Source organism: Globicephala melas, chromosome 11 (genome assembly GCF_963455315.2).
Source record: "Globicephala melas chromosome 11, mGloMel1.2, whole genome shotgun sequence".
Classification (NCBI taxonomy): domain Eukaryota; kingdom Metazoa; phylum Chordata; class Mammalia; order Artiodactyla; family Delphinidae; genus Globicephala; species Globicephala melas.
This window is the reverse complement of record NC_083324.2, coordinates 33,798,592-33,825,844: the sequence shown is the minus strand read 5'-3', so window position 1 is coordinate 33,825,844 and position 27,253 is coordinate 33,798,592. Positions and strand designations below refer to the sequence as shown.

The 27,253-nt window shown below is 42.5% G+C and overlaps 1 long non-coding RNA gene across 1 annotated transcript; it reads left to right on the top strand.

The window, feature by feature from the left end:
* The first annotated feature begins 214 nt into the window (after positions 1-214).
* On the top strand, positions 215-25,953 carry LOC115858989 (uncharacterized). The gene is made up of 9 exons (XR_004041871.2): positions 215-546; positions 641-841; positions 2,730-2,835; positions 12,716-12,802; positions 13,132-13,257; positions 20,172-20,277; positions 22,117-22,341; positions 22,778-22,910; positions 25,853-25,953. It is a non-coding gene; the product is annotated as an uncharacterized lncRNA (long non-coding RNA).
* The last annotated feature ends 1,300 nt before the right edge of the window (positions 25,954-27,253 follow it).

Here is a 27,253-nt window from a genome sequence, read left to right as displayed (position 1 = left end):
ATCAGGCCTGTCTTAAAGAGTGGCATGACAATGAAAGATAATGTCTATAAAATGTCTCCTTTAGGGCCTGATCCATGATAGGCACTTTGTGTTACAATGTTGATAATAATATTAATGCACGTGTCTTTCCTTTACTTGGAGAAGCTGTCCTGTTTAATTGAAAGTTATTTCACTGGATTGTGTCTGTTACTTTGCAGGTACTGTATACGTTTGATGATCTAGGATTTAAGTCCATGGCCCTTCCATTACCGAGAAGTAGAACGGAGGCAGCATGGGGCTTGCTGGTGCAGACATCTCATAATTCCAAGCAGTGGTAGCCACCAAGAAGAAAGGAGATGAGAAGGTGAAGCAAAAAAGAAGGGAGGAAGGGAAAGAGGAAAGGTACAGATATACAAGAAGCTAAAGGGAAGAGCAGAGCCAACGAGGGCTTTCCACTCTTCACCGACAATGGCAAAATGCCTTCTCATCTGAATGGCTCCCACGCTTCACTCCATTGGAGAACTTCCCTTCTCTCACCCCTTCAGTCTACACTCGGGCTCTTTGCAGGTACCTCTTCTCCCACCTCCTCTGCCTGCCCCAGCTGAGCAGAGTGCCCCTCCTGTGCATTGTGCATTCTGCCATACTTTGTTCTGCCCACTAGGCTGGATCGTGTGGCAGAAGCCCCATCAGTGTCTGCTGAGCTGGACTGCTAAAAGGTTCTGCACCTCTCACAGATCCAGGGTGTAAACTGAAGAGTATATACTTCCTGGGGATGAGTTCCCATCACCCAAGTCTATGCAACTGACACAAGCACACTGGTTGAAATACGTATTGGTGATATCTTTGGCATTGCTCAGAACAGGTACAGCAGTTGTTAAAAGCTGTCTTTTGCTTGCTGTGTTGTGAATTGGTTCGGTCAGGGCAGAACTGAAGCACACATCCCAGAGATGGTTGTGGAAAGCACCAGATCTCCTTATGAAAATCACCTTCTAGCTCCCAGGGCCCTTGTCCTGCTGATCTGCCAGGTCAGGAATTCTGCAAGTTGTCAAAAGTGAAACCTCAGTGGCCTGGAGCTGCAGTGCAGCTCTGGGTAGTAATCCTGGGTAGTAATCCCTTGTCAAAAGGCAGCAAGGTGGGCGGGGAGGGGAGCTAAGCACTGTTGAAGTGGACAGGCTTCTCATACAATGTACCTGCTGCCCTCTCACTGTCTGCCTTACCTCCACACCTTCCAGAGTAGGGACCAATCAGATCACGGCTCTCATTACCCGCCCAGTCTCAAATGCTTTACATTGTGACAATGTCCCAGGCTCAGCAACATCTAAGCAGTTAGCAGCATTAGGGCAGGGGACATAAAGAACTTGGCCTGAGCCTGCTTTGTTTATGGAGGAGGGGCTTATAATCTGTGTCCTGCAAATCTGCATGTACAGCAACAAGATATATTTCAAAGGTCCACGGGTCATCTGACCACATAGGTAATTGAGTCCAAAGGGTCTTTGAGCTGATAACTGTCAAAGGAAAGCCTCTAGGAATAACTTCTCTAGAGCTGCCCTTTAAATTAGGAAATCTGTCTATAGCAGGTTTTCTCAAACTCTCAGATAATGCTTCGTCACGGGGGCTGTCCCACGCATCGTAGGATGTTTGGCAGCCTCCCTGGCTTTTACCCACTAGATGCCAGTAGCCTCACCCTCTTCCTCCCAGCAGTGACAACCAAAAATGTCTCCAGACACTGCCAAGTGTTCCGTGGGGAGGAAGATTGCCCCCAGTGAAGAACCACTGGTGGTAACTCACATGTCTAGCTATGAAATGAAACCTCACTCAAATACAGTCTGAGCTACCCTGATAACCCTGAATCTAGTTGTGCTTTCAAATGACTTCAGATTGGTTACACTTCTCCCCAAGCCCGGTGCCAGTGCAGCAACTCATTCTAAACTATCCAAGCTCACTGAATCCAACCAGCCCAAGCTCTCCCTCGAGCCAGTGTTGACATACATGAGAACAGCTTCTTCAGGTTCATTCATTAAATCAACAAATATTTATCAAACAATATGCCAGGTTATAGAGTTTTGAAAAGATCCACCTGAAGTTTCTCATGAGGTAAAGTCCCTTTCCTGTCTCAAAGGAAAGAAAAACCATAACAATATTTTTAAGCTGCCAACTTCTGTGCTTCTGTACTGTTTCTGGACAATTTGATCACTTTTTATCCTTGGGCCCAATTATCCCTCTGCCTGTTTATGGCTTTGCTTCCCACCTCTGTAGTAACAGGAGCTCACCATGATGCTTTGCAGTTATCATCACTGACAGCCATTCCCCAGATAGCGGCATCCAGAAAACCAGAAACAAGGGCAAACCAGTGATGGAAGGCCTATGGCTTGCCAGATGCTACTCTTCTGCAAGAGCAACACACCAGCAATGATTTTGATCCAAAGGTAGCATTAGACATAGACAAAGAAACTGTAAATGTAATCATACAAAATAGGAGAAAAATACATGCAGAACGAGATGGCCACCTGGGAAGGCAAAGGACGGATGTTAAATAGTCAAGGGAGGGCAGTAGATAAAATATTTAGAGGACACGCCTACAGTTTAGGGTGACAGTGTATTTCAATAATCTGGGAAGTGACCCTTTGCCCTTAAAAGTTACTCTTTTCTTCTGCTGCATCATCTTAGCACTTTAGGCGCAAGTCTGCTATGGCCTTTACCCATGTTGCCTTACCTTACCAAGAGCTTTTCTTTGTTTTCTTCCCCACCAGTCCAGAGCGGGCCGTTGCTTATCCATCTCTTCATGTCCCCAGGAGGCAGTTCTCTCTGCGCACCTCTGACACTTGGGACTAGAGCTGGCCTCCATTTGGCCAGTAGGTAAGACACATTTTACTCATTCTACTCACTGTGATTTCCCCACTGATAGTGTTTGACTCTCAGCTTCCATCCTAACTAGGGCTAGTTCCTCAACCATTCTCTCCAACTTGGTAAATCTGTGCCCTAGAGAGGAATACATTAGAATATATAAGCTTGACCATTATTTCTTAGTTCAGGGCCAGTATTAATCCTAATAGGCATTTCGTCATAACATGCTTCTCAAGCAGAGAGTCTGTTGGTGTGACTGGTAATCAGAGGGTCATCACAAAGTCCTCAAGAGAAGGATGATAAATAAAGTGATGGACAGAAGACAGAATGCTCACACCTGGTCCAGGCACCAGTCCGGTTAATATCCTGCCTCGTCTTTCACACCATGATTTGTACTCCCTATAGAGACATGAAACAGCATATGAGGGAAAGTACCTTGGGTCAAATAAAACAGCATGGATAAAAAGTCCTCCTGTGTGTAGAGCCATTCTCCTCTGAGCCTTGACTATAAATCCAAATAACAGCACCTGCATCTTTCCAATGCAAAAGGAAGTTGTGACGGTCAGGAATCAACCTGAGAGTTTTAACCTCAAGAGGCCAAAATGTTACTACTTGGAGTATTATTGTCTTACTCATATAGTCAACAGTTATTTCTCAGTAGATGGTATTCTGGGGGCATAGTGCTAGGTGGGCATTAAGGAGGACACACAGGTTAACAAGACCCTGCCCCTACTCCTGAAGGGCTTACCGTGAAGCTACTCAGAGGGGGCTGCATGGACTGTGCCTGGCCTGGGGGTTGTTTGTGACCCTCCACAATGGATAAGAAGAAAAACCGAGAGCAAGCGTTTAGAAACTTGTACAGCGAGTAATATCATGTGTGTTGAATCTGATAACAAAAATTCAAGTTTGCCTTTTATGTCTCATTTTTAATTCATTTTCAGTACTGATTATGTTTTATAAAGGTAAGGGTCTACAACAGATTGGAAACTGAAAAACAACTTGTCCTTAACTATTTCCTGTTTGAGAAGCACTGGTCAAACACACACATGACTAAACTATAAAACAGTCAAAGGATAAATGTATAATATTAAAAAGCTGAAATAGTTTAATGTTACAGAGGGGGAGGAAGATTCTGAAAGAGATGGGTCCAAAGGTACAGGAAGCCTAGGAAGTCACAAACTTCCCCTTTCCAAGCTGAACAAAAATTAATTAAAAGAAACAATTATTATTGACACTAGTAGGAAAAATAATCTCCTCATGATGAATGACATGATGAACTAAACTTTATGACACTTTAAATATACAGAAATATTTAGATGTGAAACTATTGGGACCAAATGTAAAGAAGATCCTGGAAATCTAAATAGAGTTTTTTTCTGGAAGAAATGAACAGAATGGTTGAAAACAAGCAAGGGGATTCTCAAAAATACCAATGTCTCAAGCTAGAGAAGTATTGGATCCGGGGACACTGGAGACCCCAGAGTAAGTTCCTCAGTGTGCCTTCCAGAGCCACCGTTCTTCTCTCCATAAACAGTATTCTGAGACCACAGGAGTGGACGTGGGGCAGATAAACTTAGTAATAGTTTTCTCTAGTCTAGCGGATGGCAGAAGGCAAGGAAGTAATAATATCCCAGCAGCAAGTGTTTCAACAAAGGCCTGGCAGCAAAAGAGGTGGATTCGAAGGAGGAACATGCCTGTAGCCACACCAAATCGAATGCTTGCTAGCTACAGGGCTTCTCTGTAACTTTACCTCTGTAAAGGAGTGTGCTCACACCACAGATGGGAAAAATTGAAATCTGAAGGATACCTTCCCTTTGGGATGGAATCCACTGCTTCTTCAGTGAGGGGTTTTCTGGTGTAGAAGTTCCAACAAAACCGGAGATTAATCAAACAGAAGCAAAATGACCAACGGCCTTGGCTGCCTTTCCTGGGAAGCTGAGAGATTATCAACATCTCACGCCGAATCTCATTATATAAGAGTTCACACATTTGGGGTAAACATTATTTTTCTGGCAAACAGGAAGACAGACTACCTGCCTTTTAAAAAGTGAACAAGAAAAAAAAAAAAAAAAAGCAAGAAAAATTGGCATGTTTCCAACATGAAAGTTCTGTCCCCAGTCCTCCCTTCCCCCACCACAAGAAGGAAAGGTTGAGAGAGAGGCTGAACAGGCATGGAAAAGAGGGAAAGAGGAGGGCTTCATTTTAGAAGAATTTCAGTTGAAAACAAACAAACATGACAACTTTTACTGAATTCTCAAATAAATTTTAAAGTACATGGATGAAAAAAAGTGCCCAAAATATGGTAAGAAAGCATGATACAAGGAATAGGGATTTAGCAGAACTTAGGAAAGAAATTGAGGAGAAAAGCAATGCTTTAAGACATAAAACTGCAATGATCAAAGCAGGGAGCAGAACCATTGCCACAGGAAACAGGATTTGGGAAGTACAGGAAATGTAGCCTATCACGACAAACTAAAAATGTTAAAAGCAAGAATGGTAGGTGTGGAGGGAAAGGCAGTATATATAGATATGTGTATTCTGTATATTAAGTATATATGATAATATGTTATATACTTATAATCTGACAAATGGATAATTCATGATCATAAAGAAAAGTAAGAGTTCTACTACAATAAAACAAATATTTGGATAAGGAAGACTTGAGTCTACACACTGAAAGGGGTCACAGAGCCTGGAAAAATCGGTAAACATCAACCAATGCTGAGAAAAAATTCAGTAAAATTATTGTACTACAATGATGAAGAAACCATTATGCAAGCATCTATGTAGAATAAGCAAGTTACTTAAGAAAATAAAAGAGACCAGGTAGATTTCTCACAGAATTAGATACCAGAACATAATGATAGCAGCAGGTTAAGGCCATGGGCTTTGGGGACAGACACACCAGGCTTGTCCATTCACCTGCTGTGTGACCTTGCCCTTGTACCAGTTACTTAAAGTTTCTGATTCTCAGTTTCCTCATTTGTATGGAAAGATGACCCAATCATATAAAATTAGCCATTGCATGCTTTTCTAACTCCAGAGAGGTCATGAAGAGGAACGAGACAGACCATGTATCAAAATATAAAAGTCAAAGAAATAACCTCCAAGGCACCACAATATACAGAGTGAGAACTACTGGAGCTCTAAGAAGAAATCCTGAGAAGCATAATAGGGAGGGTGACTTGATAAATGTTTCTAGTCCTCATTAGGACAAATAGAAAACAAATCAATAAGGCAGAAGGGCTTTAAATTGTATAATCAGTTAAGTAAATATCTGTTTTATGTCTTACAACCGAGAATATATATTAGTGAATTCAAGAGGCATTTACAAAAATGTTCCAAACTACTTCCAAAATTATTCCTATATATATATATATATAAAATAGTATAGGCTGAACCCTTTAATCACATGCAACATGACACAAAATATATAAAAGAACAAACATTGGGACTTGCCTAGTGGTCCAGTGGTAAAGAATCTGCCTTACAATGCAGGAGACGCGGATTCGATCCCTGGTCAGGGAACTAGGATCCCATATGCCGTGGGGCAACTAAGCCCGCACACCACAAGTACTGAGCCCACACGCCACAACTAGAGCGCCTGCGTGCCGCAAACTACAGAGCAGACGCGCTAGAGAAGTGCCACAAGGAGGGAAGAGAAAACCCACCGCCACAACTAGAAAGAAGCCTGGGGCTTCCCTGGTGGCGCAGTGGTTGAGAGTCCGCCTGCCGATGCAGGGGACACGGGTTCGTGCCCCGGTCCGGGAAGATCCCGCATGCCGCGGAGCGGCTGGGCCCGTGAGCCATGGCCGCTGAGCCTGCGCGTCCGGAGCCTGTGCTCCGCAACGGGAGAGGCCACAACAGTGAGAGGCCCGCGTACCGCAAAAAAAAAAAAAAAAAGGGAAAAAAAACAAAGAAGCCTGCGCGCCACGAGGAAGAGCCGGCGCCACAGTGAAAGATCCCATATGCCACAACCAAGACCCGACACAGCCAAAAATAAATAATAAATAAATCTCTTTTTAAAAAAACAACAAACACTACCAACAAACTCCCTGCCCAACAAATGACAATTTTTAAAAAATCTCTACAACATCTCTAATGTTAAAGAGAACATCAAAACCACAAATGCAAAACATGGAAAACTAAATGAGAATATTTCACCCAAAAATCTCTAGGATACAGCAAAAATTAGCAAGGTAAAGAGTCACCCTCACACACATTTGTTATTAAAATGAAAATGTAGAAATAGTAAGATGAACATTATCCTCAAAAAATACAGCAAAAACACTACAGAAATAAATAAGGAAGCAGAAGAGAGGAAGTCATAAAGGTAAAATAGAGATTGATATAGTAGGAAACAGAAAAAAAAAACGAGGGACTTGCTAAATCCAAGAACTGGTTCTTTGAAAACCCAGTAAAACAGATAAATCAGTAGCTAGTCTAATCCATGACCAAAAGCGAGACTGCTCAATACTCAAAACTAGTAATGAGAAATAGAAATTGAACACAAATTTAGACTATTAAGAACCAATAGGTACATGAAAAGATGTTCATGCTCACAAATAATTACATTAATACAAATCAAACCAACATTGCAATAACATTTTTAGCCATAAGATTGGCAAAGATATGTCACCATCCAGCTTAGGGGAGGATGGTGGGTAATGATCCTTTTTTTCGAATTGATGAGTGTGAAACTTCGTATATACTTCCTGGAGAGCCCTTTGGTAATCTTTGTCAAACCTGTGAATGTGTATAGCCTTTGACCAAATAACTTCACTTAACGGCAATATGTTCTGAGAAGATAATCAGACACACACATGCACACGTGTGGCACAAACAGCAAAACAGTATTCTATGTCCAATAAAATGCATGCCTTTAAAAAATTATGTTATAGATTTACATTGATTGACTTGAAAAGATGTCTACAATATGTTAAGCAAAAAGGAACATGTTAATGGGAAATTATAAATTCAAAATCAAATATTCTGAATACCTATTCTATGCCAGACACTCACCTAGGCAATGTGGTAAGCAGCAGTAAATAAGATAGGAAAAGTTCCTGCCCTCATAGAGATTAGAACAAAAGATAAACCAACACTATTAGGTAACACACATCTGAGGAAAATGGTCACCATGTGTGAACAGTAGTTATCTGTGTTTAATGGGATTTAGGGTAATTTCTACTTTCTTCGTCATTTCTCTGTACTGTTTGAAAATCTTTAAATGAACATATCTGATTATTTTAATCAGGAAAAATTATTTTCTGAGAGGTGTAGAAATTAGTTGTGGTTGAGGGCATGGTATATTTGGCGTTTAGGGGGTGCTAGAAAATAAAGGTAGCATTTGCATTATTCAGACTGCAGTAATATTTCCCATTATGATCAATATATATCATTATTTATCAAATTTAAAAATAAGAACATATGCCTATTCATATAAACACACAAAGACTCTCACACAAAATGACATGTCTAGATTTAACAAATCCAGAAGTCTTCTGAGTCCTCATCTTCCAAAGATGAATACAAAAATCAATTAACTACAGCTCTTGTGAGGCATTAAATGGTCAAAATTTCTCTGAGATGAAAGAGCCAATGGCAAACTCCTGTGTGGCTCCAGGTGGCGGTAACTCTACCACAATATTGGTAATTTGTTAGATTTTCCTAACCTCTTCCCATTTCAAACAGTGGTAAAATGTTTGAACAAGAAAAGAATGCATGTTTTAGTTCAACTTATTTTTCATGTTTGACTTTAATTTGGGGTCTACACACTCAGTATTTTGATATTGACATCTGTTTTATGTTTTGATTATTCTTAAATGTGCACTTCAGTTGATGTGAACTCCTCCACTTTTCGGGTGGCGTCTGTCATTTGAACTGCAAAACTGTCTGTGGCTTCCCCAGGAGCCCATCACGGGAGTAAGGGGGTTCACTGCCTTCCCTGGTACCACATTCATTTGTCTTCTTTATAAGGTTGACATTAGTGCTGGAATGCCCTGCCTGCTACTGTCTTCTGGAAGCCGTCTGAATCTATTTGGCCTGGGTCAGCAGTTTAGCTCAGGGTAGACGAGTCTCAATGGCATCCATGTCCCTGTGCCCTACCAGAGCACCTCTGTTCTACCATTTGAAAGCAAGGGGCTCACATTCAACCCATCTGTCTGTTATGATAGAGCTTCCCCCATTCAGCCTTAGAAATAAAAAAGAGTGTGTGTAGGAGGGATGCCTCTCATAGACGCTTTGGAGTAAACTTTGAGAGAGGCATGAAGACATAAGCTTTAAAAACAATGAATTGTGTTCTAATATAACAGTGAAGCTTGACTAAAAGGAGCTTAAAAAGAAGGACGTTTTATTTTCAAATAGATAAGAAATTGGAAGCTAGAGAGTCTAGGCACCTAGACAAAGTCATCAGGCAATATTCCATCATTCCTAGGGTGGGCCCTTGTCCTCATGGTACAAGAGGGCTTCTGGAGTTCTAACCATCTCATTAGCATTCTAAAGAGCATTAAAGAGACCTTTTCTCCCTTTTTGGAGACTTCCTACAAATCCCACACAATACTGCTGTATAAATCCCAGTTTAGTTGCTTGGCTGCCAATAGCTACAAGGTAAACTAGAGGAAGCAGGTTTGTTTTTCTGTTTGTTTGTTTTTTACCAGGTGGTAATGAGCAAGCTAAAACTCACGGTCCTTATTAATAGGAAGAATGGGAGAATGGATAGGATATTAGAAGGAAACATGTAAGCACACACCAGGACACGTGTACATAATTTTAATAACTGTTACCAAAATTCTTCTTAGAGAAGGGGCTGTTGCTACCAAGTACCATGAGGTATTACTTGGGTATGAGAAGATAGAGCTTAAGTCAGGATCTGGAGAAAGGGGGCAGGTCTGAAGTAGGACTGAATTTCAAATGGGAAGATTCTGACTTTTGTAGTTGTGCCCAAGAAAGGACTGAGACAGTTAAGTGGAGAGAAGAGAAGGCACAAAGGATATGTGAAGGAGCCAGAGAACTTGGAGAGGTGGTGCAGTGAGTTTTTAAAAAAGAAGTGAAAGAAGGAGGGAAAAGGAGGAGAGGGGATGGAAGGATAGAAAAAATACATAAATGGTAGCCATAAAGTAGCCAAATGGATTTCTAGAACAGGAATGGCCAACATCCAAACCCACCTCCATCTGCCCAAACTTACTATATTCACAAAGGTCATGTGCTGTGGGAGGAGAGTGTACGTCTAGAAAAAAGGCTAGGAAGGATCCTTAGCCAGTCAGTGTACCCCACATGGGGCAGCGGACATGAGGTAACATTAAGTGGAAGCAGCAGTTTTGAGACAAATGTGATTGTGAACAAGAGACCTGCCCTGGAAGTCACAAACATTTTGGGGGTCTGAAGAACAGACATGTAAGTCATGAGGTGGATGCTGAGCCAGTTCTCTCTGGAGCTTAAAGGCCACTTCCTTGTGAGTTAAGTTGCTATAAAACTTTGTCCCCTCGTGTCACTCTCCCAATGTAAGGAGGATGCAAAAATGTTTATTTGAGCTTTAGTAAAACATAAGCTTTATAATATAGAAAAATGAAGTTAAATGCCCTATAGCTGGTAAGTGGTTCAACCAGAACCAGAGCCTGTACTTCTCATGGCCTCCTTCCTTAGGAAGGAAACATGTGTCGTTATCTAGTCAGCTGAGAGAGAGTCTGGAGTGATGTGCTCAGATGCATGACTGAGTCTAGGCTTGGCAGAACTGGTGCCCTGATTCATTAGTAACGTCTGCTCTGTGCTTTGGATGTGGGGCGTCAGCTGCCATGCACTAGATCTGTTGTCCTCCTTTTAGACCATGATGACACTCTAAATTGCTGAGATTTGCAGTAAGGCCATTTGGTGTAATAGATGTAAGAAGTCATGACTGTTCAGACTTTCCAGGAAAAGGAATTTTTAAGTTGCATAATTTTTAGTTAACTTGTGACTAAAGTGAGACAGAAAAACCAGAGAGACATAGACTCTGTGGGTTGAAGATACCCTAGTTTATCTAGTTCATCCTACGATGTGATACTTCAACTTCTTCTAAAACAGTCTGTATAAAATCCAGCCATCCTTGGGATTCCTCATGTAGCTGGAGTAATAATAAATATGGCAACAGTAAATAACATGGGCAAGTCTCCTACTATGTGCTGCATGTTATGCTAAGCCCTTCACAGAGCACTACCTTACCTAATTCTCTCAGCAACCTACAAGGTTCAAAGCTACCATTATCCTCATTTTCTAGATGAGAAAATTGACATCATAGGTTAAGAATTCCGCCCAAGGTCCTACAGCTGGTATGTGTTGAAATTCCTCCAAGCAGGAGGCCTCCTGCCATGGATTGAGCTGGTAACCCACATCTAGGAGTGAGCACAGGGAGGCCAAGCAGAGCCTCACCAACTCCCAGGAACAAGAAAAGATTTTCATTCCATGTCTGAGTCCCAGAAACCAGCTCAGTGCCGGGATGAATTAATATCCTTAGAAGCAGCTGGGAGAGTAGTGAAATGTTTGTTCTCAGGCATCTTATTGATTTGGTTCCTATTAAGAAGGAAATCTCGTAAGTGAAATTTGGAAGAACAAATATTTTTCTGAAAATATTTCCTTCCCCACAGCACTCCAAGAAAGAGACCCAATGTCCTTAGACTAGAATTGGATTACAGTAATAAAGGCCTCTAAACAAACAACCAAGGTACTTTCTCTCCGAGAGACAAATTAGGAATTTACTGATGCTTCCCCTCACCAGTGTTTCAGTCAATGGAACACCATTTTGTCACTGGTGGAAATTTTCCAGAGTGATTAGTGCAGACAAATCCATGGACCCTAATCAATGGGAGGTGACTGGTCTTGGCCAAGGGGAGGCATGAAGTCTTAGGGTACATCCCTCTTCAACTCTAGACATGGTGGTGTAGGTAGATAGGAAGTGCCTGTCATCTATCCCCTACCGCTATGCCCTCACTCCTTCATTCATTCCTTCTCCCTCTCCCCTAATATGACAGATGGCGTATGATGTGCCAAGCTCTATTTTAGGCACTGGGGAGGCATCAGTGGATGAGCCAGGCTATCAGAGGCTCACACAGGTTCATTGAAGGAGATGCAGACAATACACAGTGACTAACGTCACTAAAAATAATTTCAGATGGTGAAATAGCCACAAAGTGGTAAAGTGACTCTCCGAGGAGCTCAGAGTACCTCTACAACAATCTATCCTCCCAACTGGAGCATTCCTCAGCATAAACTCCAACAAGGTCATGCAAAGCCCATGAATTGTGACACAACCCTCTTCCTCTTAAAAGTGAGTCGCACGCTATAGGATCCACGATCCACGGTTTCACACAGTCTCTTCTCCACCCCTGACCCAAAAGGAAGAAAGCCTCCATCTGGCCTGGCATTTTTAAAAAATGATGCAGTCATGAAGAATGAGAAGACAAAAATAATAAACTCCAGAGCCTGCCTTGAGAATAACGTTTTACCAACAGGATGTGTCATAAATATGAAATGGCAAAGAAAGATGTTCCAGGATTTGTCCTTTGTCCTTTTTTAGCCAGACAGATAATAAGTTACCATCATGGAATTTTTTTTCTCATTTGAACATGAGCTACATATAACTTCCATACTTCTGTAAAAAGGGAACCCATAAATCACAAGTTATTGTTTCCTAGAAACTGGGATTATACGAGGGAGAGCCAAACAAAAGCCTTTGTTTCATGAGCTTGCAACTTTTTAATTAAATACCGCTTTAAACTCACACATGCACAAGCCAAATGTTCCCAATCCTTTCTGCTTTCGAGCCTGGTGTCCAAGCTCCCCCTTCCATCACTGTTGCTGTGGTGGGAGCAGGATTCCTGCATTTATTGGTTTCTAATTTTTCCCTTTATCAATTTAGGTGGAATGAGAAACACGGATCACAGGACAAGGACTAGTTCTTTACGTTTCTTTTGTAGACATCATGACCAAGGACTGCGCTCTACACGTAAGACTATAAACAAATAAAAAGGGAGGGAAGTAGGGAGGGAAGGAGGAAAAGCAGGGAGGGAGGAAAGGAGAAAGGATGGAGACTCTGGCCCAGGAGCTTGTAAACTTCAAACACTTTATCTGATCCCCATAGATCATTAGGCAGAATCTGGTTGGTTCTTCACAATATCCCTCCTTCCTTCGTCTTTAGTACGCTTCTAAAGTGCATTTCCCAATTTCACAGAATGTGGGCAGAAGGGATGTGTGCCACTTCCAAAAATGCCCCCTAAAATCTCCTGCTCTGTTCCCCACGTTTCTTCCTCTGCTTCCTGCTGGCTGCCTGCATAGGACCCAGTCGAGGTCTCTGAGGCCCTGGAGGATGGTAGAGCCACACGATGAAAGCGACTAGGTCCGTGCATCACTCTGTGGAGCACAGTGCTTCCCCCACACTGGCCTGGGATGTGAGAAAGAAAGGTAAGAACCAATGTATACGGGTTGTTTCTATACGGTTAACCAGGCCTGAATGACACGCTCCTGTCTTGGTCTCTCCGGGCTGCTGTAACAAGATACCATAGACTGTGTGGATCAAACAACAAACATTTATTTCTCAAAGTTCTGGAGGCTGGGAAGTCCAAGGTCAAACTATGGCAGATTTTAGTGTCTGGTGAGAGCCCACTTGTTGGTTCATTGACGGCAGTCTTCTCACTGTGTCCTCACATGGCAGAGGGAGCTCTCTGGGGTCTCTTTTATAAGGGCACTGATCCCATTCATGCAGGCTCCTCTCTTGTGACCTAATCACCTCCCAAAGGCCTTGCCTCCAAACACCATCACACGGGGGATTAGGATTTCAACCTATGGATTTCGTCGGGGATATAAACAGTCTGTAGCAACAGCCTTGCTCCCTTGTTCCATCCATGGCAGGTGACACTAGTAGATACCTTGTAGATAACTTCTCTCTTACGCTGTCCTCAAACGTGTATGTGGTGCCCCAGATATCCCTCACTTCATGTTCAGAGGACATCCAGAGATCTTATCCAGGTACTTTAAATACTAAATTTATATTTTTAGCCAGTATGTAATCTACCCCTCACTGTAATTCCTATTTTAAAAGGCCTTTAAAGAATGAGTCCACGATTCAAGTCAAGATGAGATGTTTTCTAAATCAGGGGTCAGCAGTTTTTCTTCTGTAAAGGGCCAGATAGTAAACTTTTTAGGCTGCTTGGGTCTCTGTTGCAACTACTCAGTTCTGACACTGAAGCACGAAAGCAGCTGTAGACACTACAAACGAATGGGCGTGGCTGTGTTCCAATAAGCTGTGATTTATGAAAACAGGCAGGAGGCCAGATTGGGCCCGTGGGCTGTAGTTTGCTGACCCCTGTTCTAAATCATTCTCGCATTTTCACTAAATGGGAAAGAGGCCACGTGTTAATTCCAGTATCCATTTCAATCCCTGAGACACTGGTTTATATTTATTTGTTTGTTTGTTTTAAACATCATGCCTTAAGTAACATCAGCTATGACAAGTGAAGTTGTAAGCAATATTTAATTCTTCTCTGAACCCCAGGACTGCACTGTGCTGGCACAACGTAAAATGCAATAAATTTTTGTTCCTTCTACTTTCCTTAAAGCTTGCCCTTGAAGGTTAGACTTGAAGTCAGACCTGAATTTAAGTCCTGTTTCTTAGTCTGTGGCTTTGGTCAAGTCACTTTCTTTTTGTAAGCCTGGGTCTCCAAAACTGTAAAATGAGGATAACATTATATAACACACAATATTTCTTGGAGGGGGAACCAAATAGAATAATGTATATATTTTGTGAGCCGCAGCGCACGGTACAGAGATAAGAGACTATTACTATAAGCTGCCTCTCCCTTCCTTGATTCTGAATTTATTTCTTCCTACTCCAAGAGTGGATTTTTTTTTTCCCTGACAGTTCCCAAGGAGGTCCACTAAACCCCTATTTAGCCCAGGCCAGGAGGCTGCTGGTGTCCACAGGCCAGCCCCACCTGTGTTCCGATTGACCAGAAACCTGAGCCTCCTTTACAGCCACTACCTGGATCCAGAGAAGGCAGCTCCAGCTGCCAAGAAGGGTTGCTGCTTTAAAGAGATAAAATGCAATAAAGGTCTTTCTGTAATGGGCACTCTCAGTTTGGTTTGACCAGCCAGTGACACAAGGCACTTGGCCTTGGACCCGATGTTATTTGAAACGAACTCTGGAATTGAGGTCCTGTTCTCATCAAAAGAGCCATACCCTTAGTAGTCCACAGCTAAGACCTTCAAAGAGTAAAAATCAAGACTTTTTTTTTTAGTCATATATTAAAATGGTGAAAAAAAATTGTGGATAGAATATTTATCCTCTTGTTGCAAATTTTCATGGCTGTCCCATTCAACTAGAAGTTGCCATGTGTATAAAACTTCAGATTCTAGAGTAAACCCTAGACTTCCCACCTGAGGACATCTGTATACCATCTAAGAAGAGGAGACATTCACTACTCTAAAAGAAACAAAATCCTTTTTTCTCCATTGAGGATGCTTGCATGAAAACTTGAAGGAAAACATTGCAATTGGTTCTTGTCAATTAGTCATTCAACATGCCTTGACAGTGTCTAGAACAGTACCTGGCAAGGGCTTCAACACAGATCTGCCAACAGGCTGAGCCCTGTGAGCTGGACATTGTCCTATAACTGGTAAGGCAGGAATGGCAAATATCTAAAAACTGTGCCATAACTTCCCCAGCTGTGGTCATGGCAGGCATCAATAATCACTTAGGGTGGAATTTTCCTGATGACCCAAAACAGAGCAACAGTAACATCTTGGTGAGGGCAGCTTTTCTGCATAGTCATACCTCCAGGGTGATGGTTCCTCAGTTATTATTTTTCCTCTCCCCCCTCAAAACGAGGTCCTCCTGCAATCTTAGCTAACCTTAGTAAATTGATCTGCATATCCACTCAAGACCTCAAGCTAAAAACCTGGTAACATCCTTGAAAAACCCACTAATATCTAACCACTCAAGAAACTCTATGAACTCTAATGCCCAGAATTGCTTCTCTTCAGCTCCATCATTATGGACCTGGGCCATTGTTGGTCTCAACCCTTTCAGGAGCTTTTGAAGTGCTCCCTAAGCTCTGCCACCCATACAACCACCAGAGGGCTGCTGTTAAAACTTAAAACAAATCATGTCAATGTCTCACTGAAGGGCCACATAACCTGCGTGATCTAACCCTTCCCTTCCTTTCCAAAACCAGCTCAGTTCATTCTCCTCTCTGTCCCTGCAATGCACTGCAGCTTCACTGACCTTCTTTCAAGTCTTGGAAAACATCCAGGTCTTGGCCCCACTTAAGGCCTTCACACATTTTGTTGTCGACCTGTGAGTCTGCTGCCCATGACCCTCCTGACTAAGACCTGATTCTTCAGGTCACAACCAAACTGCCACCTCTTCAAAGAGATCTTCCTGGATCACTCACTCAACTACCTTCTTTTCTGTCAAACTGATGCCCCTATTCCTCTGAGCTTATTCTTTCTCTGAAGACTTGGACTTATTGGGAATTTTACATACACGGAAGTTGCAACTTTCAGTAAAAAAGGAAACATCCATGAAAACAGTATCATGGTCATTTCCTAGAAATTACCACATTTCACAATGTTATTTTTTGTTTTTATGCCACTTCTCTTACCTAATGTGATATAAGCTCTACTGGGAGTAGGGACAATGTCTTGTCACTGCTAGAGAAAAAAAAGACACACACACAATTCTTTCTTTGTGGTGAGAAATTCTAAACCATATTCTTAGACACCTTTTGTGGCATCTACCTTGTCCCAATAACTCCCTTTTCCAGGAAATCCATGTACATGCAGAATGAACCCCCGTACACAAGGGTAGACCAGATATCCATGTTTGAAATGTGGGGCACTGGTCATCCTCACTGTCCATCAACTGTCTTATCCAAGACACTTTGAGGGCAGGGATCCCGCTTGACTTGCCCATTTTCGAATCCAGCAACTGTGACTAGTGACTGTTTTAAGTCTGTGAAAGTGCAGATCCAGGAAGTGACCCAGGCATCCACGTTGTGTTCTTTGGGTGGCCTGGGTTTGGTTTAGTCTCCAGGAATCTAATAAGGGGACACCCAGAAAGATGAAACTATATCCCTAAATGCCTATTCATTCAATAATCCTAAGATAATTTCTAATAAAATTAGAAACAAAGGGCAATTGTGAAGGGTCTTTGTCTGTCTGCCCCCCTCCTCAGACAACCTCTAGGAGCAGTTTTCAGAGCTTTGGATGAGGTTTGGCCTGTGTAAATCGCATTGTCTGTGGTTCCACTGGGAGAGTGACTTTCTTCCTCCAGCCCCATGCAACTCTTTGAAAATGGCACTCAATGAAGGGTGATCCTTGCTGAGGAACTTTGCCCTTAGGGGAAAGTTCCAGATGACAGATCATAAATTTGGAAGGCCCTGGTCTCAGAAGGTACTCTGAATGATTTCAATAAAGTGCAGAAGGAGAGGATTATTTTTTCAAAAGTTCTGCCAGAGATTTCAGAAAGCAGAGATCTGTGCAGGAATACCGACCCATTGACTTCCTAAAACACCCGTATATTTTCTGGTCACCCAAGTCGTATATTTTTTGCATCAGTAAAGAGGATATTTACCTACCTACTTGCCAGCTGGGCAAGCTGAGTCTGGGAGTTGCTGAGTACAATGCTAGAAGAGTACTTTGCAGGGGAGATGCCCAATAGGCCAGGCTCCATGTACCCCAATATCTGTTCTTTCTCTTCATGCTTAGATTCTGAGCCTGGCCAACATCAAAGGTGCTCAGCCCAACAAATGGAGACCTCTTGTCTTAGATAAAGTAGATGCATTCAGGGTGACAGCAGATTAAGTTATGGCCACCATAATAAAGGGAAATAGTGAGACAGTGCAAGTACTTTGGGTAATTTGCATGAGTCTTGCTCTAGTTGACATTTGCATCCATCAGCTCAAACTTGAAGGCAGAGAAGTTATTTGACTTCCTTTTGTATCCAGGCCTGGCTGAAATCATCTTACTCGTTAAACTTTTTCCTCTTTGTGCCTCACTCTATTCATAGCGTTCAGGATAATTTCTGACACATAGTAAACACTCATTAAATACAGTCACCCCTTGTATCCATGAGGGATTGCTTCCAGGACCTGCCCTGGATACCAAAGTCCATGGATGCTGAAATCCCAGAGTCTGCCCTCTGTATGCGTGGGTCCCGCATCTGTGGATACGGAGAACTGTCTGTATTTGTTAAATTGCTGTTAATGAATATACCACTCCACTTTGGCCTCAGACACTCTCTGACTTTCTGGGATTCAAATCACTGTTCTAAAATAGGTTATTTTTCTTAAGCAATAAGTCAACTGTCATTTCTACCACTGAAGGAACGTGTTATGTGAGACCACCCTTGGTCCCAACCTGGAGAAGTCTCTTGGTCTCTCTGAGGTGCATGGCACAGAGACTGGACATCACAAGCTTCCCCCACACCAGGTCTAAAGGATGAAGGTACAAAGAGCTGAGAATACAACCCATGGACCAGAGCCCAGTGAAGTCACTACTTTAGGGGCCCAGAACTGTCATCACTGTCCTCACAAGTCCACGCTTCTGGACGCTTGTGTGGACTCTGCACACCTGCAGCATCTGGCTCATGGCTGAGCACTTTGAGTACAACGGGCCAGATTCAAATCCAGCTTGACCCTGGGACTGTGGGCAGTGCACTGAACTCCTCTGAAGCTCAGTTTCTTTGACTATGAAACGGGAGAGGCTATAACCACCTCAGGATGTAGCAGACAGCAAACTTAGATGTGCACACAAATTGCCTGGGATCTTGTTATGACGTGAGTTCAGACTTGGTAAGTCTGGGATGAGGCCTGAGATCCTGCATTTCTGACAAGCTACCAGGTGACACGATGCTGCTGTCTGGGGGCCACACTCAGAGCAGCAAGGTCATGGGGCATTACATGAGATAACAGTAGAAATAAAAGATGATTATTAACATTAATAAGCACTATAAAGAAAATTATTAATAATTATTATCAGTAGGAGCATTTCAATTAAAACTCATGAAATTACAACCAACTAGGTTTGAATTAGACTGTTTCTGGCCCTGAATCCTTTTAGGCAAGGTTTGTGATTACATCTGTAACCTCCTTCAGACCCTCCTCATAAGCCCTGACGTAACTACAGAAGTCAAGCGCACAGTGAGAAGATATTTTATTACCGATGTATTTATATATGGGTTTTTGGGGTTTTAAAACTGGCAATTAAAACCTTGTAAATTTGTATTATCAACAAAATAAATGTAGACGGATTAGTTACTCATTGCTAATAAATTTGATCATTCATTTATAAAACGAATGTTCGCCCAAGAATCACAGAGCACTCTATAAATATCGCTTCACTAAGCCACAAACCACCTCTACAAGGAAGGCACACAGCACCCCTGAGGGGTTAAACAAACCGTCTCGGGCCTGGGGGATGGGAGAACAGCCTGAGTTCCAGCCCTCTCATCCCCTTCCCACACTCAGGTTCAGCTCCTGCCCCACAGGGGCCAACTCTTTGAAGCATGATATCTGCTTGGAAGCATTTCAAATCAGCCTGCCTGGGGGCTCCATCCCCAGATAGCCCCAGGTGCCTGTCTGTGTGTGTCAGGAAAAACCATCTTTCTCTCATTTGGGAGGTTGAGGAGGACTTGCCTCCCTGCTTCCTCTTTCCCTATCATGTACTCTGGGCAGTTCAGCTACCGTGAAAGAAGGAACTCTCAAAAGCCACTGGCCCAGCTATGGAACTCAAACATGGAATAAATAAAACAAAATTACTTCACTGCAGATTTCCCATCCTAATATGCCCTCTTCAAGCCTTTCCCAGCTGAGGGTCCCCTTCACTTCTCCAGTATCAAAGAACTCAGTAAACCCTTCTGTCACCATGTCCCGGTGCCCTGGATGGAGTCGGGTTTTGGTGTCTGGCATCGCTGGGGGTGAATTCCAACCCATGGCTGTGGGAGACCAGGGATCTCATGTTTCTTAGTTGTGAATTGGGTTTTTACAGCCAGCATCGGCTGGTGGCTGTGAGGATGCTCAGAGATGATGTGTGGGAGGCACCGGGCTTGGGTGGCCCATTAGTGGAAGTTATCACTGTTAGTGGCAGGAGAGGCAGTTGTGATGTTCGTCACAGACGCAGCAGCAGCAGCAGAATCTCCAGCCACATCATGCTTCTTAGAAACCCTAAGCAATACAAAGGATATTATGGTGTTCCGTTGACACCCTCCACACACACACACGCACACGTCCTACACCTACACACACACCAACACATGTGCTCACATACACCTCTGCTCCCACAAAGACTGATTGGAAGAGGCCATATTCTTTTGTTCTCAGCCTCCGCCTACAGGTCCCACTGCTCCTCGCTCCACCTTTGCCTGCGCTCCTGGAACACCCACGTGACCTTCTGCCTGGAGCCCCCAAGAGACCTCAAGGATTGCAGGTTGGAGGTTTACTATCATTCATTATCTCTTCAGCTACCTTCCAATTTCTTTTCAACCGGTGGCTCTATCTGTGTTCTCTCTCTGGATTCAGTCTCTGAAAGAGCAGGACTCATCCTTACTTAATTCCTACTTTAATGAATGCCTTAATTTATTCTCTTATGTAGAGGTAGGAATTCAATGAGAATATGAGATATATTCTTCATCGCTGCCTTTAGTGAATCAACATAGAGACCCATACGATTTTTGAGCAGAGAACCAAAAGCAGAAAACGTATAGGACATTAGGCTTGCTGATACATGTTTGTAGAGAAGAGGGGATCTGAAAAGCTGTTTAATCTATCTCTCTATAAAAGGATGTCTGGTTTGCCCTGGGCTTGAAATGAGTCATCTCCACCGAAGGCTCTAAGACAGTCATCGTTCCGGCTACCTGCCGTGTGGAGGTTCTCCTCTGAGAGCGTGAATGTCTACTACTAGAAACACTACCTGCCATTTTATTAGTCTGAGTCTGGCTGGCTTGTGACCACCCTGTACCAGCCATCCAACCAAAGAGAGAGACCAGATGATGGCTGAAAATGGGTGTGCTAGCCTTAAATTTTCAGTTAATGTTTTAAAAAAAGTGTTACTAGCATCTCCAGATCCATGTTTAATTTCTTAATGGAAGCCATCCATGACCAATAGATTTTGCTTGCAAGAATAAAGGTTGCCGACCAGCATATCTTATAAAGTGAACCTCGATGAACTGTTTTGTATTTTTCCTTTTCACTTCCAATATAAGTTATCCAAAAATTATTTATATCTGTATTTGTTAGTATGGTTAAAAAAATACAGTAGGTTTTCTTTGTTTAATTCAAACAGTGTTGGTCAGTGTTTCCTGATTCTGCCTTTTCAGCTCTGGAGCTTCACTCACACTGTTCCTTTCATCTAGAACAGTAACCTTCCTACATATGCCGAGTCTATTTCATTTCTTAAGGCACAGTTGAAGGCTCCCAACCTTTCGGGCTCAAATGCCTCATTCTGTAGTCTTTACTGATTTCTCCACTGGAAGTCATCTCCCCCAGTTATGCACACTTTCACGTGAGAAATAGCAAATGTCAGGTGTTGGTTCATTTAGTTTTCAAAATCAGGGCATCTTGGCAGTCAGGCTTGCATTCTTTTTTTTTTTTAACAGTTTTATTAAGATGTGGTGCACATACCATAAAATTTACCCTTCTTAAATGAATAATTCAGTACTTTTTAGTGCACTCATGGTTGTCCAACCATCATCATAATATAATTTTAGAAGATTTCCATTACGCCGCAAAGAAACCCCATACACAGTACACATGAGCAGTCATGCCCGTGCCACCCATCCCCAGACCCTAGATACCCACGAATCTACTTTCAATCTCTATGGATTTGCCTGTTCTGGACATTTCACAGAAATATTATTGTACAATATGTGACCTTTTATGACTGGCTTCTTTTACTTAGCATAATACTTGCAAGTTCATCTACTTTGTAGCACGTATCAGTACTTCGTTCCTTTTCATCTTGTATGGATATACCTCCTTCTGTTTCTCCATTTATCAGTTGTTGGACATTTGGGTTGTTTCTTTTTTTGACTATTATGAATAATGCTACTGTGAACATTCATGTACAAGTGTTTGCACAGTTGTGTGTTTTCATTTCTCTTGGGTACCTGGAGTGGAATTTCTGGGTCATATGGTAACTTTAACATCTTGAGGGACTGCCAAACTGTTTTCCAAAATGGCTGCACCATTACCACCAACAATGTAAAAAGGTTTCAATTTCTGCATGTGCCTGCCAACCCTTGTCATTGTCTGTCTTTCTGATTTTCAGGCTTTCATCCTTAGTCTGAAGCTTTATTTCAGAAAACAAGTTGGAAGAAAAGAAGGGTATCTGGAAAACTTACCTCAAGAAACATTTTTTCCATGAAACTCTCATTGAACCTTGGAGTCCTGAACAGGCATAGCACCTTGGAGGGCAGACGTTGCTGTGCCTGAGAACAAGAAAGCCCCTGTGGTTTCCTTCTCAGCTCCGTGCTTTACAAATGAGGCACCTTTGGTAGGTTATTGTCTGACCCTTGGTTGCCTTACAGGTAAAATGAAGATGGTATTTTCTTTATTCATTCAAATGGAATGAGGCATGTGTATGTGAACATGTCTGGAGGCTCACATGGAATTAAGGCAACGGGCTTTCTAGAAAGTTCTTTTTAAATGGTTCTCCCAGAAGTCTTGTACTTTTGTGGCAGTGCCTCTAGGTCCACCAACAGATAAAATGGAAATCTTGGTTAAGTTTTGTAAATATTCCATGCGTGTGACAAGAATGGGGGTACTCTGTTGAGTACAAGGATTTATATAACATGCACATCAAGCATGTTAAATATATGTCAAATCCAATTTATCTTCACCTATTTATTTTTCGGTCTCCTTGGTCGGTGGTTTCTGAGGAAGTTGCAGACACTTTCCCACACTGACTGTTTATTCATCCATTTTTGTAGTGTCTTTACAGCAGAGACTACGGTCTAGTCCTCTCCTGGGTGCTCTGGTCCATTGCCAAGTCCTCTAAAGCCTGATGGCACCTTCCTCGCAGCCTGAGAGCAAAATAACGTGGTGTTAAGGCCCAGGAAGCAAGTGAGTATTGTTGTTAAGAGTGGTAGCTTCAGAGACAGACAAACCTGAGTTCAAATCTCAGCACCATCGCTTCCTAGTTTATGAACTTGGAGAGCTAACTTAACTTCTCTGAGCCTCAGAGTTCTCGTCCGTGAAATGGGAAGATTATTAAGAGTAGCTTCCACTCTGGAAGAGTGAGCAAATTCAATGAGATCATGTGTCTAAAGCACTTATCACAGAGCCAGGATCAGGAAACTGGTAAGGGTTTAGTAAATGCCAACTTTTGTGGGTAACACTAAAGAACCTCAACAACAGCAGTAGCTGCTCACCTCCTGGAGTGCGTAATATGTTCTGGGCGCTAAGCCAAGTGCCTCAGATGTATCAGCTCCTTTAAACCCTACAGGAAGCCTGAGACAGCAATGCGGTCACCATCACCATTTTATAGATGAGGCCACTGGGGTACAGAGCGATGAGGCAGCTGGCCCAACGTCACCAGCAAGCGCTGGTCTTGAACTGCACCTCCAGCCACGAGAGCCTGGGTTCATCTTTTGATTATAAAGTGGGTCATGCAACCAACAAAAAGACACACCACAAAAGGGCCTATTCGTCCCACATCCCTTCCTGTGGCCTCCCAGAAGTGCCCTGCAGCACCAGGCTCCACTCTGGGTGGCTACTGTGGTTCTTCTTTTGTGTCTGAGAAAGATGAGCATTCGATAGGATCCAGCTGCCAGCTCCCTGCAGCCCTACTTGTGTGTTTCCAGAGCAGCTCCTGGGTCTGGGACAACAGAGCCCTTACAGCCCCCTTGTTCCAAGCATAGTCACAAACATTTGAGAAAAAACTGGGTTGGAAAACCAAGCAAACCTTTAAAATGTGGACAATGAAAAGGCACTGTTGGGACATATTTATGGATAACATGCTACACTTTCAAAGCTAACACTCTTGGACACAGCCCTGGTTTCCCAGTCCAAGTCCTATTTTAAAAACAAATGTACAATACACAAATATATTCCCACTGTAAAAAAAAAAAAAAAGAATAAGTATGATGAATAAAATGAGAAAGTTGATCATTATTCCCCACCTCCACCCCGAACCCACATCTCTTTCCAGTGGTAACCACCATCAATGAGTTGGATGTGTCTCTGCCCAAGTCTTTTCCTTTGTATTTGAATGCATATATATATATATATAGACATAAACATGTTTAATTTTGGAAAAATATTCTATTTCTATACAAATGGTGTCACATTTGTTTGCAGAATAACCTTGCTTGCTTTATTCACTTAACAATAGGTTTGAGAAGAGGCTCCAAGTCCGTGCACACACATGTCCACATCATTCTTTATTAACTGCTGAGATGCTTCCCATGTGTGGTGATACCATAAATTATACATTTGGGTAGCCATGGCTGGCTGGCTCTAAGATGGTCCCCAGTGATCTCTACCCCCTGGTATTTGTGCCCCTGTGTAATTGCCTCCCCTTCATCGTGGGCTGGCTTATGATTCGCTTCTAATCAAAAGAATAAAGCAAAGGGGATGAGATGTCACTTCTGTGATTAGCTTCAAGGGAGTGTGACTTGCCTCTTGCTAGCGGATTCTGTCTCTGGCTGGCTTATAGAGAGGCTCACGTGGCAAGGAACTAAGGGCAGCGTCTGACCAACAGCCCACGATTAATGGAATCCTGACAGCAACGATGTGAGTTTGGAAGTGGATCCTTCTCCACTGGAGTCTCAGATGAGCCTCCAGTCCTGGCCAACACCTTAACTGCAGCTCATGAGAGACCCTGAAACAGAGGCCCCAGCTAAGCTGTGCCTCGATTCCAGATCCGCAGAAATAGGCTGTTACATTTACAGTAATTTGAGATGCAGAAAAGGATAACCAGTTGTTACGATAAGCAGTTGTTAATTGCTTTCTATCCTAAGCATCACTGGAACAAAGATTCTTCTGCATATGATTAGTGGAGTATTCTAGGATCAAGTCTTAGATCTGAGATTGCTCAATCTAAAGGAAAGGATATTTAACATAGATAAATAACACTAAATTAACCTCTAAAAATATGTGGCAAGTTTACATATGCATGCAAACAGTATGAAAGTTTCTACTTCTCTAATGCCCTTGGCAAAGCATCGATCATTTAAATAATATCAGTCTGATAAAATCAATACTGCTTTGCTTTGATTCCATTTTCCTGATTGATAGGGTGAGTTTCTTTCTTTTTTTTTAATAAATCCACTGGCCATTTTTTCCCTCTTCATCTGAGACTTACCTTTTGGTATCCTCTGCTTTAATCCTGTTTCAATTCCACAACTGGAAGTACGGATATGAATATTACATCTGGAGACGTACAATGGCCATCCTCCCCACTGGTGATGGTGACGTTACCCAGTTTCTCCACTGTTTAGTTACTACTTTGTCCCTTGCAACTAATAGGCAATTTATGGGATGATTCTCTGAGATCACTCAAATATCCTGCTCCTCATTAAACTATCCCCATGGATTTAGCTGGGGTTTAGAACATATTATAATGTTTTATAATACTATATCATATTTATATTAATATTTATATTATTATTAATAATATTATTATCCACCATTTATTATGGTGGATGCAAAACGATAATTTTCCAAAATGATAGTTTTCCAAGTGTGCAGCACTCCCTCCACATTTACCAGTCGACATTCAGCCTCCGTTTATAGAAGAAGGAAGATCTCCTCTCCTCCCCTATTTATTTATTATTAGTATAGACTCATAATTTCTTGTTTTTCCTCAATGATTTATAATTTATTACTGTCTTTTTGGTACCCCAGTTTTCCCAGATCTGGCCAATGGGAGCCCCTTCGAGTTGGCTATCACTTCCTTGTGATAATGCTTGTCTTTTTGTAAAATTATTATTCTTTTCTTTATTCATATTTATATTTCTTATAATGTTTTCTTATTTATTTTCTGGCTCCACAAAATGTTCCAGGCTCATCTTGTACAAACCTGTTCCATCCCCAGAAGCAACCATTTCTTTGAGGAGCCCTAGTTCTTTGGTGGGCGAAGGTACTAGAGATAAAGATCTGGGCACCAGGTATGCTTATTAAAATGGACCCATTTTAAATGCAGTTCGGTGAGTTTTGATGAATGTATGAACTCTTTTAACTACCAGCGCACTCAAGATATAGAGTTTCCTTCACCCTGCAAAGTCCTCTCATCTTGTTCACTTTTATACAACTTCCTCTGTCCAAAATGTCACTATTTCCTGTGCCCCACACATTCTTCAAAACCCAGATCAAATTTTCTTTCCTTCTTAGAATTATGTTCAGTTTCCTCAACCAAGGTTTCTGGTTCCTTCTTTGTTCTCCTAAAACAGAGGGTAAAAGTGCTGGCTCAGCACTCAAAGAGCTCTAAGGAAGATGGCTTCTCTTACCCGCCGTGAGTCCTTGGGAGAGTTACTCATCCTCTCTCTGACCATTGTTTTTCCATCTGTAAAAGGGGGCACCCTTGAATCATTCCCATATCCACCACATGCAATCCTGTCAGCTTAACCCCTGAAGTAGCTCTTGATCGTTGCCTTTCTGTGTATCTCCACAGCCACCCCTCTAGTATCTCCCTCCTGGAAATCTAATCTTTCACCTTCCACCTCTGGGCCCATTATAATGTATTCCCTACAAAGCAGCCAAAGTCATCTTAAGAAATGCCTATCAGCACCATGACCCACCAGGTGCTACACACTCCGGTAGCTTCTCAGTGTCATGGTGAGGATGGCCTTCCTCCCCACATGGTCTGTAAGGACCTTCTGGGTCTGACCTCTCCTTGCTCATATCGCACTGCATTCTCCTGACTTCCTTTCAGTGAGTTCGTCCAATTCTCCACACGCCATCCTGCTGCCCTTTGCTGGAGTACTTTCCCCATCTTACCTGCTTAATTCCGCTTCATCCTCATGGGGCTACATCCTCGAGAAGCCTCTCCTGACTTCCTCGATGAGGTCAAATCCCCTCACTGTTCACTCCTCTAGCTCTGTGTCACTTTTTAAAACCCCTTACCGTAGTTGCACCATCTCACCCACAGTTTGTGATAGTTTTAATGAATGTCAGCCTCATTGAATCTAATCTCATAACAGTGGGCACTGTACCTCTCCGAGGATTGACACTCAGTGGGTATTAGCTGAAGAAATGAATACACCATAGGATTGGTGTCTGAGTGCAATGAGATAATGCTGTGTGAGAGAGGGCTATTTATACGTAGTTTTATCACTCTACTTACCATTTTCTATTGTGGGTTCTTATTTAGATGTCTGTCTTCTCGACCATTCCAAAAATGCCTTGAAAGTGGGGTCTATGCCAAGTCCTCTTGTGCCTCTAGCTTCTGGGACAGTGTCTGTACT